At 42.3% G+C, this 14,835-nt stretch overlaps 1 long non-coding RNA gene across 5 annotated transcripts in view; it reads right to left on the bottom strand.

Moving 5' to 3' along the window:
* LOC135227770 (uncharacterized) overlaps positions 1–14,835 on the bottom strand; it is a 98,319-nt gene that overhangs the window by 42,728 nt on the left and 40,756 nt on the right. For 4 of the 5 annotated variants that reach the window (XR_010317918.1, XR_010317919.1, XR_010317917.1 and 1 more), the window contains exon 3: positions 3,928–4,125. This is a non-coding gene — a long non-coding RNA (uncharacterized LOC135227770). Of the gene's footprint in view, positions 1–4; positions 2,001–3,927; positions 4,126–14,835 lie in introns of those variants that run through there. The other variant, XR_010317916.1, reaches the window with a different exon arrangement.

Genomic DNA, 14,835 nt, shown 5'->3' with positions numbered 1-14,835 from the left:
ATCGACGACTCGAAGGCAACTAGTTTTTTTTTTTTTTTTATCATTTACATATGTAATTCCTTCATTGGCAAGGTGTGTCTTTTTTTCTGTTGTTTTCCTCAGAGTGGGAACTAAAATTCCTTAAAGCAAAGGTAGGTATTTAAGGCTTGGCAGGGCTAAGCTGAGAGGTAGGTTGTCTGTCCCCAGTATCTCCACGACTTCCTAAATACCCAGGGCCCCATCCTGCTGATCAGATAACAAAAGAAGCAACCTAATACGCTCATTTATACTACAATTTTAGGGGCTTGATACGTTACTTCTCCCAGAGATATCTGCACTCCGCAGGTATTTGCTTTCCAGAGGGTGACAGAGAGCAAACAATACTTCACCTAAAGGAATAGACAGAGCTAAAGGTAGAATTTCAGGGGCCAGAGCTTTTAAATCACCCTACCCAGGAAACCGTCTATTAATAGCAGGACAGATCTAAATGTATCTCTGATGAGGTGACAGGAAAAAAAGGGAGTGTCATACATACATTACGAACCAAGAAGGGTAAGTCATGGCTTCTGCTATTTTTCCTTCTTCCCTCCCTCCAACCCTTAGAATGATTCCTGTGACTTCATGCCTCTGAATCCATTGCCCCATGTGACAAAGCCAGTTCTAAAGATTCAGCAAAGCATCCCTCACACATTTTGTTGGTAAAGATAAATCCAAGACTGAGTTCAGTGCAAAGTGAATTAAAGGTCACAAACAATGGTACATGTCTTAGTCATCTAGTGCTGCTATAACAGAAATACCACAAGTGGATGGCTTTAAAAAAAAAAGAAATTTATTCTCTCATAGTCTAGTAGGCTAGAAGTCCAAATTCAAGGTGTCACCTCCAGTTGAAGGCTTTCTCTCTCTGTGAGCTCTGGAGGAAGGTCCTTCTTGTCAATCTTCCCCTAGACTAGGAGCTTTTCCACACAGGAACCCTGGGCCCAAAGGATGCACTCTACTCCCAGCACTGCTCTCTTGGTGGTATGAAGTCCCCATATCTCTCTACTCCATTCTCCCTTTTATTTCTCAAAAGAGATTGGCTTAAGACACTATCTCATCTTGTAGATCTCATCAACATAACTGCCACTAATCCATCTCATTACATCATAGTGATAGGGTTTACAACACATAGGGAAATCTTATCAGACGACAAAATGGTAGATAATTGTACAATACTGGGAATCATGACCTAGCCAAGTTGACAGATATTTTTAGGGGACACAATTCAATCCAGGACACCACAGAATAGAATAAAATGGCAAAAATTCAAGTGGAAACGCTAAGGCCAGACAAGAGCTAGCACAAACAGAGGGCAAAGCCTCAGGAATCACTAATGTTTTTATGCAAAGGACATGTTTGGTAAAGTAGTGGGCCAACAAAAATGAGGAAACCCTCAATGAGATGGACTGACACAAGAGCTCCAAAAACGGAGTCAAACATACCAAGGATCACGAAGACAGCACGGAATCAGGGAATGTGTTGTTCTGTTACATATAATGTTGCCATGAGTCAGGGTCAACTTGATGGCAACTAATAATGATGCTTGATTTTTTTCTTTTCTTATGAGAGTAAGAAAAGAATAAAAAAATCCGTTTGGTCATGTGAAAGTCAGAAAATTTCCCAGATATTTGCTGACCAACTATATCTCAGTATCTCTCTGTCATTCCTTCAAATCCCGCATTACTGCCTTTTATTACAGTCTCCGGCTCTGCAAGAATCAGTCACAGTGACTACAGGTGGAACAAGGGTGTACCAGGGAGAGTGGTCCGCCCCAGGGCAGGTGAGCAGAGGGTGCGTTGCCTGTGAACCAGACCAAACTCTTTGCCATAGAGTCGATTCTGATTCAAAGCGGCCCTATAGGACAGAGCAAAACTGCCCCGTAGGGTTTCCAAAGAGTGGCTGGTGGATTCAAACTTCCGACCTTCTGATTAGCAGCCGTAGCTCTTGCCACTATGCTGCAAGGGCTCCGCATTGCCTGTAGAAGACTTAAAAACAGTAATAAAATCAACTAAAAGTCAGTCTGCTTTTTATACCACCACGGCCAGCAATTCTAAACAAAGTTAGTGGTAAAATATTCCCCTCCCACCTTCTGCCCCCAAAACCTTCTGTTGGTCTAAGTTCCAAACAATTGCCAAAGCTGCTGTGGAATTTTAACAAAATAAATGTAAGCTTCCATTCAGCACATTTTTTTTTTTTTTTTTTATCACTTATCCTTTAGTAAACATTGTGTTCTGCATGGAAGTTAATTCAGAGAATTAACTCCATGCATTTATTTTGGGAGTAACTTCATAACAAAGTTTACTTTGGGCATAATTTGTGTCTCCATCCTCCGTGGTACTACATAGCCTGGCAATCCGGCCGTAGATTCAGGATAAACAACGATAGCACTGTGATTGTAAAGACAGAGAGACAGAACTTGGCTTACTTCAATTCTGCCATTCTATGTAACCAGTTTACAGTTTAGAGTTTACAGTGTGTGTTTAAATTTTCTGGAATTTATTATGAAATGGGATTTTTAAGAATAAAATGGAAATTTTATGCCAAACTTAAGTTTCTTTTCCTACTTATTTTTCTGTTGCTTCATGTGAAAGAAGCCTTTCAAAATTAAAATTAATTAAAAGTGCTCTTCGATCAACTGGGAGCAAGGATAGATTGACACTTCATGAATATGGGAAGAAAAATAATTTTGACAGGTGTTGACAAATTTTTAGAAGTTAATCTAAAAACAGAAACTGTAAAATTATTATTCATTACTGTGACAAACCAATATGTAGGTATACATTTTTATCTTTCTTCAAAAAATACATTAATGAAATTAAAAGTATTAATCCATAGGTTTTTTTTTTCTTTTTTGAGTTGTAATATTTATTTTAAATTATTTTTTACTGATATAATACAAAGTTTAATAAAGGAATATTTTCAAGGTCTGTGTTTCTTTTCTGGTCTTTATTATTATTCATTTCATTTTATGATTATGACTAAAAATAATTTTGGTTGTGTTTCTTTCCTGGTCTTTGTTATTATTCATTTCATTTTATGATTATTACTAAAAATAATTTAGTCACAGAGAGGAAAAAACAAACAAAACCCATTGCTGAAGTCAATTCAGACTCATAGCTACGCAGAGGAAGTGGGTGTTAAAAGTGCTCCACTCTGGGAATCAAATATCAGTCCTAGCATACTAATCTGTTACCTGTTTCGTTTTTGTGGCTCCCTGACTCTCTCCCTCTCACCCATACTCATCCCACCCTCCACCATCGCTCTGAAAGGACAGGTTAGTCATTTGTTCTAGAAAGGTAGTTCTGACACACAAAATAACTCATGCCTGTTCCAGGCTTTTTTCCCTCATCTTTCTCTCCACTTTTCCTTGCAGAGAAGGGAGTTCGATTACAAAATCAGAAGGGTTGGTTAAAAATTATTTGTCAACTCTCTTCCCCCATTTACTAAGAGCAGAAATGAGCAGAGAACAGACCCACTAGGATCCCGCCTATGAGAAGCTGAGCGAGGAGCTGGGGAGGCGGTAGGAGGGAGGAGAGTCTGACAACCCTAGCCTTATCACACTCCCAATACCACAAGAACATATTGTACTGACAGGCAGAATTAATCAGCACAAGCCCATGTCCCTCATGGCCTCAGCATCCTTCTTCATCCCATAGAGTTTACATCCCAGTACCCTCCCTCCACAATCACTACCACCTCCAATTCTGGTCAGCTCAAGGACTTTGAATAATCAACTCAAAGCAAGAGAGAAATTATTTCTCACCTAAATTTAGCACAGTTTCATCATCATCCTTCAGTTTTCTGAAGGTTCCTATGTCGCCCAATGGTGATTCATTATGTCATTAAATGTCACATGGCCTTCATATTGGTGACGGAGAAAGGTTATGATACCTATTTTTCATTTTTACTTACCTGAATATAATGAATTCCACTGATGACCTATTTCTGAAATCCGCCAATCAAAGGAAATTGTAGAGTTCACCATAGTAACAGCTCGGTGTCAGTCGCCAGAGTGAGAAGCCCACAGCAGAGGAGGCACCGGCCAATAGCAGGGCAGAGGAACGCCACCATCTCATAGCAACCAAGAGATTTGCATGGCAACACCAGTTGCTGCAGAAAAGAAAAATTAGAAACAATATTCTGTTAGGGAGAAATAAAGGTCTCAACTGTTAAGTCATACATGAGTCACAGTTGTGAGGACCTATCCTAAAATAGCCACCTAAACATAGCTCAGATAATACCTGCCTGATCAAGGAGTCTGTGTGCCGGGAACACTTTGCCCAGCACCAGTGTGGAGCCACCTCAGGAGTGAGAGAGAACATTGACAGAACACAGGGCTCTGAATAGGGAGGGAAAGAGCTCTTTGAATTCTAGTAACAGCAGTGCACATTTGGAGGGTAAATTACACATAAGTCATCATAGTTAGTCCTGTGAGAGACACATGGCAGAGATTACTGTTACTGAACTCTCCATTTCCCTAACCCCCAAGCCCAAGCCTGTTCCTTCCTTGGCTTTCCCATTTCCATCAATGGCAACTTACTTCTTCCAGTTGCTTGGGCCAAAAACCTCAAAGTCCTCCTTGACTCTCTTTCTCTCTCATTCATGGTCAAGCCATCAGTAAACTCTGTTCTTTCTACTTTAAGACACGTCCAGAATCCAGCCACCTCTCACCACCTCCACCTCTACACCCTGGTCCAAGCCACCATCTTTTCTCGCCTGGAAGAACAGCATCCTGACTGGCTTTTCTGTTTCCCTCTCTTGCCATTCTACAGTCTAATCTCAACACAGCAGCCATATTGACCTTTCCAAAACATAAGGCTCACCACCCTCCAATGACTCCCCATTTCTCTCAGAGTAAAAACCCCAGTCCCCACAGTGACTTATGAAACTGGACACACTTAGCTCTCTTGTGGCTCCTCTGGCCCAATTCCTGCTTTGCTCTTCTTTGCTCACTCTACTTCAGTCACACTGGCCTCCTCCATGTTCTTCCAGCACACCAGGCTGACTTTCACCTCAGGACCTTTGCATGAGCTATTTCCTCTGTTTGGAACATTCTTCCCCCTGATACCCTCAGGGCTTACTCTCTCATTTCCTTTAAGTTTTTGCTCAGACATCACCTTCTTAGTGAATCCATCTCTGACTGTTTTAAAACTGGATTCTCCGTTCCACACCCTTTACCCACAGCCCCTAATCCCCTTCCCTGGCACTAGAACAATGCCACGCACACAGTAAGTACTCAATAAACATCTGATTATAAATGAGTGGAACATGGTTTTACACATAAAGTAACTGAGGCGCAAGACATTAAATGATTTGCACATAGGCTCACAGCCAGGGGGTGACGGAGCCCAGACTTGAACCCAGACTTACTAATAACTCCAAACTGTGCTTCACCTACTCTGCCACATTCTCGTTTCCTTTTTCAGACCCTCCATCACTTCTAATAAGTGCCATGAAAGTATTAATTCTTTGAGAAGGGGAGAGGGCCAGCTGGACCAATGGGGTGACTGTGGGCATGGCCACGGCAGGAGTAGAGAGTGGGGGTGATCTGGCCCAGCCCCTGCGTGATGCCCAAGTGACACTTCCAGGACGGTCAGAACATGTCAACATGCCTGTGCCAACGACACCCCAAATCACTTCTTCCCAGGAAGAAGGGCAATGTGGTGACCCCTCGCCAAGTCCTTCCAGACCACTTTTGGCCATTCAGCATTTCTATATCTTTATTCACTTTGTTTGCCTTGTCTAAAATGAAGATTTAAATGGAATTTTTAGTCTGCAAAGTGTTTCATCACCTTTCTTGCTAGTTTGTTTCTCAAAAAGTCTCAGAGTCAAATTAAACCTGCACTGCACAAACTGGTTTAAAAAAAATGGAAAAATTCAGTCACCAAGCATGTATTTTAGTCTCCCCAATAAATAGTTGCTTTATTTTTAACAGAAGCAAGCTAGTGTAAATGGGATTATGTAGAACACTGTTTTTTTTTTTTTTGACTAAAGTTACACTGAAGATTGGGAGCAACATGTCTACAATTTCTACCCCGACTCTGGTAGAGGAGAGTAAGGCATGGAGGAGAAGATGGGTGGGAAGAGGGGAGAGACCACCCAGAAGCAGGCAGGCAGAGGAATAAACCATAGTCAGTAACATTTTGCTTTCATCATCTATACAGGTGGTTGGGAAACACTGGTGTCAACACAGATGCATACCATCAATAATCTTGTTGGGTATGTGTTGAAGAAAAAAATAGTCATGACCCTTCCATGAGGGAACTAGAAGCATGAAAGACAAAATCAGTAACAATGGTAACAGTTATTCCTTCTTAAGCATTAAGACATGACAAGTATTTGGTAAATGCTTTAATGCAGTTTTACGTTTAGACTTCTCCGCAACCCTGGGAGGGACGAATTGCCTCCCTGTTTTACAGAGTCCACTCAGAAATTAAAAGACTTGTCGAAGGTTATACACTTAGTGACAGAACTGACCCACTGACCTCTAATGTCTTTGCTCTTGACTATTCCATCATATGCCTGCTCTTCAGTAAGATTAATTCATGTGATATAAAGAAACAGAAAAATATAAAACCTGGAAGTTGCCTAAAGAAACATTAAAAAAAATAAACCCTCGGTGAAAGTATCAGTCATTCCAAGCCCACGGAGCCATGTATGGAGAACTAGGCAAGAGTGTAGAGCTCCGAAGGGGCTGGGCCCGCCGTCCTGCTTCTCATCTCAAAGCTACTCCATTGCCTCCTCCTTTTTGCACTACAGAATCAGCTCAATACTTGCAGGACAGGAAATGCCAGCGCCTGGCTCACAAAGGTTCACCTTACCAGAGATTGTGGAACAAAGAATGTTCTGGAATTGCTTCCCTGTTGGTATAAACAGGTCCCTGGGTGGTGTAAACAGTTCGCGCTCGACTCATAACCTAAAGCTTGGCAATTCAAACCCACCCAGTGATTCTGCAGAAGAAAGACGTGGTGATCTGTAAAGACTACAGCCAAGGAAGCCCTATGGAGCACTTCTACTCTGTAACACAGGGGGTCGCCATGAGTCAGAATGCAATGGGTTTGGGTTTTTTTTGGTTTTAACTCACAGGTTTCATTATGCTGAGAACCTCAGGATGGTCAGCTCTTTCCACATAGTTGGGGGTCGGGGGAGGATCCAGAGTGGGTACCAAAATAACAAGTGGAATTTGGGGACCTAGAGTGTTCTAGTGAAGCTTCTGACCTGGAGCAGAGGAGGGTGGGCTTGTGCTAAAGCAACTCCCCCTTCTCAGCTGCATCACATTCCTTCCAGGTCTTTGCTTCAGAAGCAAATGTAAAGGTAAACAAGAAAAAAGGAAGACCTGTTAAGGATTCCTAAATTGTCTTATTAAATCTAGCCTAACTTTATAGGTGAACGTCAAGCTGACACGCTGTAGCCTTTGATATTCTGACAGTCCGGGGCAGTTTCTATCCAGACTAAACTTCCTGGTTCTTTAGCCTGAGAAGCAGAAGTTTTTCTGTATTTAAATGTGGTCATAGCTGAGATACCTAAGACCAGGACCATCTTTTAGTTCCTTTCTTTTTGTTCAAGCAGCAGCAGGTCTCCTCTGCTAGTTTCTACTTTGTGGTGAAGCTTCCTTTGACCACCCCAGACCTGAATTCCCTTAGCATTTGTTGTCTGCACCATGCAGTGGGCACTGGTGTATTTGCTAATACGGTAGAAGACAGGGTGTCCTAGTGGTCAGGGCCCTGGAATCAAACGGACAAGGGGATGGGGCTCAGATCCCAGCTCTGAGTCTGACTAATCATGTGTTCTCTGACAAATTACTTACCCTTGAGCTCTGTCATCTGTAAAATGAACACAAAGATGTCAATCTTACAGAATTTTTTTGGTGAGGAGTAAATAACACATTATATTGGCAGAGGGCCTAGTATAGTGCCTGGAGCATAGCAAGTGTCCAGTTCCTATATTAAAAGCGAAATACCTTAACAAAGAACTGAGAGATGGCAAAAAATGGATGCAATTCTAATTTGATCCCAGTTCTTGCTGAATTACCCAGTTAATTACATATGCGGAGCCCTGGTGGCACAGTGGTTAAGAGCTCAGCTGCTAAGCAATCAACCCTATTTTCAAAACGGAGAAGCCTCATCTCCCCAGTTTTTGAGATGGGTTTTCCTCAAAACCGAGAGTCGGCTTTCTTCTCAACATACTCAAGGACCACACCTCTCAGACTAACGATACTAAAAAAAAAAACAAAAAAACAACAAACCCACTGCTGTCGAGTTGATTCCGACTCATAGCAACCCTATAGGACAGAGGAGAACTGCCCCATAGAGTTTCCAAGGAGAGCCTGGCAGATTCGAACTGCTGACCTTTTGGTTAGCAGCTGTAGCCCTTAACCACTACGCCACCAGGGTTTCCACTAATGATATTAGGTATTATAAAACTTCCCTGCAGATCACCGTAACCATCTGCCTCAACTCACCTTTACAATGGATTAGGGCAGTGTCATCTTTGCCTCAGTAGCCTCAGGTCTTCTGTTAGCCTTTGAGTCCATAAATAAAAACCACCTGTATAATCGCGGGGTTGATTTTAGACTATAGGCCCTGTTTAAATGCATGTGCCCAAACACAGAGTAGGTAGGAATAGTCTTTTGATAGATGAAATCCCAATTTTAAATGATGTAAAACTGGGCTGTATGTCAGCCCCTGCCACCCCACCCCCTCATTTTAACCATCTGTGTAAAGGATTAGGCGCAGCTATTGGGTGAATTGGTTCCATGCCCTCCTGTCACTGGAAATAGAAGACAAACATCTTCCCTTCTTCTGTTTATTGTTTTTTGTTTATTGTTAGGAACTTGGAACAGCTCTATGAAGCAGTTGTACCTGTTGTCTGGTCCTTGTTGGAAAGCACAGCTGAGCATAAACCGTGGCAATGAGGACTAGAGAGGGAGCTGTCCTGACCTGCAGGCCCTGCTGGGGTGTCTGGCTACTAGGATGGGTAGTAGGAGCCCTCTTTATTTGCAAGAGGGCTCAGTGAACCCCAAGGGAAAAATGGAAAGGAGAACTTTGGAATGAAGGAGGGGTTGGGGAAGGGGTCAGGGATGCCTGAATTCTGCCGGGGGCCCCTGGCTAACTGTTGGTGTGGAAGAATGCTTTTGGATAATACACAGGATAATGCTAGCCAAATGTGCTCGGAGCCAGCTCTGGTGCTTTTGTCCCGAGTTCCCCAGAGAGAGGGCATTTAGAAAACAGAAAAGGTAAGTTCATCTATGCAGCTTGCTAATGAAATAAATTGTTGGAAAGAAAGCTCTCAGTCAGATCAGTAGATGATGGGGGTGGGCGGGGGGGCGCATAGCACCAGGGACAACCGCAAGAAAATTTTAACGGCTTCCAAGAAGAGCCTGCAAGACATAATGCCCTCAGACCCAGCAAGAGAGACATGCTGCAGAGGGCCCCTCACATCGCAAATACAAAGAAGTGAAAATGTTAAAGAACACAGGGACGGCTTTGCTGGCCCGAATCCAGGGCTCAGCTCCGGCACAGGGAGATCCTAACCCTAAACATCTGCTCTCATGACTTGCTCTGTTCAGGCCCCAGGGAAACATTCCCCGTCACCTCTTGCCTCGCATCCAAATGTCGTCCCAGATGGTGGGTTGTGCTGCTGCTAACTTTGGAGATGGACACCGTTTCAGAGGGTGGGTAGTATCTGAGCAGCTAAAGCATGTAGGTCAGAGAACAAGACAGATATGTAACTTGTCCAATCTTTCCTCTCAGATTGCATGAATGGGGAGATGATTGCACAACGAAGTCCTGCTTCGCAGTAGGGCCGAGCCGCAATCTTCTTGCTTTTTTTTTGATGTTCCAGTGTAGGGCAAAGAACAGCATGTATTTTATGATTTGTTACCTTGATTTCCAAAGTCGGAATATTTAAATTGCATTTAGACTTTTGTCTCAGACTCCACGAATGTTAAGGCAGATCTGCCCATGAGTTACCCAAGACCCCAACTCAGGAAGGAGGAGGACTGGGGGCACTCGAGGCAGTGATTCTCCTTCATGGGGATTCATTATCTGTGCATCTATTACCCAAACCCTTGTATATTCTGCCCCAGAGGGTATGGTCCAAAAAAGCCAGGGTTACCAAACACTGGAACCGAAATCTTCATATTTGGCAAATAATGCTCTAATATCAGCGTGGATGCTACCACTTAGGCTCATCCGAGAGATCGGCTCAGGGAGGACATTTGAAAGTCAACTTGTTTGAGAATGGGCAACGTTTTCACTCTCCCTCCACCCTTATCAATACACACCCCCTGCCCCTAGGCATTTTCCACAGAACTTCCACTCTCCTCCCTTCTTGGGAAACGATGAACAAAGAAACCCCACCTTCTCTCCCCACCTACTTGCTGTTGCTCCCCAAGAGAGGAGTGGTTGATCCCATTTGTCAGAACCAAAAAAACTCATTGCCATTGAGTAGACTCCAACTTACGGCGACCCGACAGGACAGAGTAGAAACTGTCCCATAGAGTTTCCAAGGAGTGGCTGGTGGATTCAAACTGCCGACCTTTTCGTTAGCGGCCATAGCCTTTAACCACTGTGACACCAGGGCTCCACTGGGTTGAATAGTGTCCCCCCAAATTCATGCCCATCTGGAATCTAAGAATGTGACCTTATTTGGAGATACAGTCTTTGCAGATGTGATTAGTTGAGATGCTATTATGCATTAGGGTGGGTCTTAAATCCAGTGCTTTGTATCCTTGAAAAGGAGAAAAATAGAGAGAAAACACGATGTGGAGACAGACGCAGAGGCTGCAGTGATGTACATACAAGCCAAGGAATACCAAGTATTGCCCACAACTACCAGAAAAGTATATAACACATTCTCCCTCAGAGCCTCCAGAAGGAATCAGCACTGCCCACACCTTGATTTTGGACTTCCAGGCTCCAGAACCATGAGAGAATAAATTCCCGCTGTTTTAAGCCACCCAGTTTATGGTACTTTGTTACGGCCGCTCTAAGGAAACTCATACAAAATGTTAAGAGGGATGACTTGCCACCTGTAAGGTTCCTAAATTAGCGCACTTTTGTCAGTTTTATTGCCCGTCTTGAAAGCTTATCAGGTCCCCCTGAATTCACAATAAAGATAAGTTAAGAGACACAGGCCGAAGGATATACTAGCTTCAGTCATTTAAGTTCTCCAAGCAATAATCCTAATGTTCTATATTTCTAATTTCTCTAGATAATTGAAAAGTAACATATAATCTTAGTTCCCTCCCCCCCAAAAAAGTATGAGTTTTTTTTTAAGTTACGCATTTGACATTTTTGAAGATCAATATTGTAAATATCTATCTAAGGTCATTTCTTTCATTAAACAGTAGCTGAACACGTTGTCCTCTAAGTTACTCATGATTTTTCATGTAGTCAATTCCTTCTGAAATCCTGAGCTGGAAAAATTTTCTATCGTCAAGTAAATGTAATGTTTTTTTTTTTTTTTTTTCTTACAAGAACCATACAATCCACCTACTTCCCTGTTTGTCCTCATTTCTAAGATTAGCACTAAATTTAATGATCAGTTATAATAACTAGTTCAACTCTGGTGCCTGAAATTATTTCCCAGTTTCTTTTATATTTTGGGGCCCCAGTGGCTCAGTGTTAAGACCTCAGGTCGCTAACCAAAATGTCGGCAGTTCATATCCACCAGGTGCTCCTTGGAAACCCTTTGGGACAGTTCTACTCTGTTTATAGGGCTGCTATGAGTCTACTCGACTCAACAGTAATGGGATTGGTTTGGGGTTTTTAACATTTTAATAAACTTTTTACGTTGGAATAATTTTAGACTTACAGAAAAGTTGTGAAATAGTATAAATAGTTTCTGTATACCCTTCACACAACTCCTCCTGATATTAACATCTTACTCAACCTTGGTACTTTTGTTAAAACTAAGACATTAACATTGATGCATTAAAAAAAAGCACGGACTAAACTACAGACTTTGCTCAGATATCACCAATTTTTCCACTAATGTCCTTTGTCTGTCCCAGAATTCTGTCCAGGATACCACATTGCAGTTATCCCAGCTTATTTTAATTGAAATAGGGTGTCCAAGTTGAAAACCTTTCCTAAGAAATTTAATGAATAAAAACTGGAAAAACATTTATTTAAAATTTGCAAAAGATTTTCTTTGTCAAAAAAAAAAAAATGCAGAGACACACATTTATGCCTAGGGTAAACCATTTTCATGTTTGTGGGAAAAAATACACTAAATGGGATGTTTAGTTACACAGATGTAAAGCAAATACTCACTCTGTGTCAGGAGAAGGCTATGGAATAACTTGAATGAAGAAAGTTTTCAACTAATAAACTATGTGTTCAGTTTTGGACTAAAGCTATGTATAGGCTGACCTGGCTCTGTGTGTGTGTGTGCATGGAGATAAGGGTTTCCTTAAAAGGAGTGAATCTTTTTACTGCTGACCATCCTGGGAACAGGCAGCTCTTGGGACAGGAAATGGGGACTTGGGAGGAAAGCCTTAGATCTCAGTTGGGGATGGAGATTGAGCCTCCTCTCCCAGGCTTGTGTTTGTGGTGGCTTGGATTTCAAGTAGTGAAGGCATGCTCAAGGGATTCCCAGCAGCGTGAACGAGCTGGCCCTGGACACATGGAGACAGGCTGAGAACTAGGCAAGGAGGCATCTCTAATCTCAAAAGGTGGGGTTTGGGCCTCATGCCTCTAAGAGCAGCCTTGTCCAGCAGTAATCCTAAAATATCTGCTGGGTTGTACTTCCCCTATAGGAAGCTTTCAATCAAGTCTTGCCAAAAATTGCAGCCTAGTCTCAGCTGTGTTGTGAAGAGTTAAAGAAAAGGCCTTTGCCAGACTTGAGATGGAATGGCAAAGAAGAAAACAGTAACTTCTCCCCCAACACAACACCACAGGCAGAGTATGGCTGGGGGTATAGAGGAAAGGTTTGTGGGGAGAAGTGGCGGCCTTCTAAGGGCTACCAGCAGCAGAAGCAGTAGCATGGTGGCTCAGCAAATTGGCTGGAGGAGAATCTATTGGTTCTATTCCTAAACACACATGAGATGCCGTCCGGGAACCTCTAAGAAATACCGGGGAACATTTGATGAGGGCTAACTTTTAACTTCTACAGAACCAGGCAGGAGCTCAAAGTCATCAATAATAATAAAAAAAAAGACCCATTGGTGTTGAGTTGATTCCTATATGACAGGGTAGAACTGCCCCATAGAGTTTCCAAGGAGCACCTGGTGGATTCAAACTGTGTACCTTTTGGTTAGCAGCCGTAGCACTTAACCACTACACTACCAGGGTTTCTATTAGTCATCATAAAGGAAGTATGAAATGTGACTTTATTTTGTGGTCCCAGGCTAGCGAGATCTGCACATATGTTGGTGTCAGCTGCCATCAAGTCAGCTCTGACTCATGGAGACTTTATGTACAACAGAACAAAACATTAGCCAGTCCTGCCCATCCTCACAATTACCAGTATGTTCGAGTCCATTGTTACAGCCATTGTGCCAAACCATCTCACCAGGGGTCTCCCCAGCTCTCATTGGTTCTCTACTTCACAAAACATGATGTCCTTCTCTAACACCTGATCTCTTCAGATGACACATCCAAAGCAAGTAAGTTAGACAATGTCCTGCTGTGATCCATAGGGTTTTCATTGGCTAATTTTCAAAAGTAAGTCACCAGAACTTTTTTCCTACTTTGTCTTAGTCTGGAAGCTCTACTGAAACCTGTCCGCCATGAGTAATCCTGCTGGTATTTGAAATACTGGTAGCTTAGCTTCCAGCATCATAGTAACGTGCAAACCACCACAGTACAACAAACTGACAGATGTTGTTGTGTTGTTAGGTGCTGTTGAGTCAGTTCCAACTCATAGCCACCCCGTGTACAACAGAACAAAACACTGCCTGGTCCTGCGCCATCCTCACAATGGTTGTTATGCTTAAGCCCGTTGTTGCAGCCACTGTGTCAAGCCATCTCATTGAGGGTCTTCCACTTTTTCGTGGACCCTCTACCAAGCCTGATGTCCTTCTGCAAGGACTGAACCCTCCTGATAATCTCCCTATCCTTGCTTCTAAGAAGCATTTCTGGCTGTACTTCTTCCAAGACAGATTTGCTCATTCTTTTGGCAGTCCATGGTATATTCAACATTCTTCCCCAGCACGATAAACTTAGAGGTTATACAATTGTTTCCATTATTTACTTTAATTGCTTGATTTTGTTAATTCATTCATTCATAAATATTTATGCAGCACCTGCTCTATGCCAGGCACTGTTCTAGGCACTGAGAATGCAAGAATGGCAAAAAGAACAAATCTGACTTAATGAAAGAGTCCTTGCCCTCATGGGGAAATATTTTGCAAGGTACATTGTATGCCTTCTAAATCCTTATGAAGTGTAGAGACAATATAGATAATAATTTTAAAGATATTATTTAATTCAAATATGCATTAGTGAAATGAGAAAGAAATCAGGTTTGGTCCTTGAAAAGAGGGGATTTATTAGATGCTGTTCATCAGGAAGGTTCGGGGAGCATATCTCCATCTTGGAACTACTCTCTGAGAAGAGAAAGGCTCCTCAGAAGGTTTTTGGTTCTTCTGTAACCCATTGCCTGTGGTGGCCATAGAGAGTTCATGTTGGATCATAGCCAAAATCTAAATACTGTCTTGGCCATTCACAACTGAAAAAAAAAACAAACAAAAAACAGAACAATAAAGGCCTTAGAAACAGACAGCCTTTAGATGTTTCTTTTGAAAAGAGCATGAAATAGAGCTTCTAAATCTAATTGTCATTGCTGACGTAGTCTATTGTAAAAATACAATAG

Source organism: Loxodonta africana, chromosome 15 (assembly GCF_030014295.1).
Source record: "Loxodonta africana isolate mLoxAfr1 chromosome 15, mLoxAfr1.hap2, whole genome shotgun sequence".
Lineage (NCBI taxonomy): Eukaryota > Metazoa > Chordata > Mammalia > Proboscidea > Elephantidae > Loxodonta > Loxodonta africana.
This window is presented reverse-complemented; position numbering and strand designations above follow the sequence as displayed.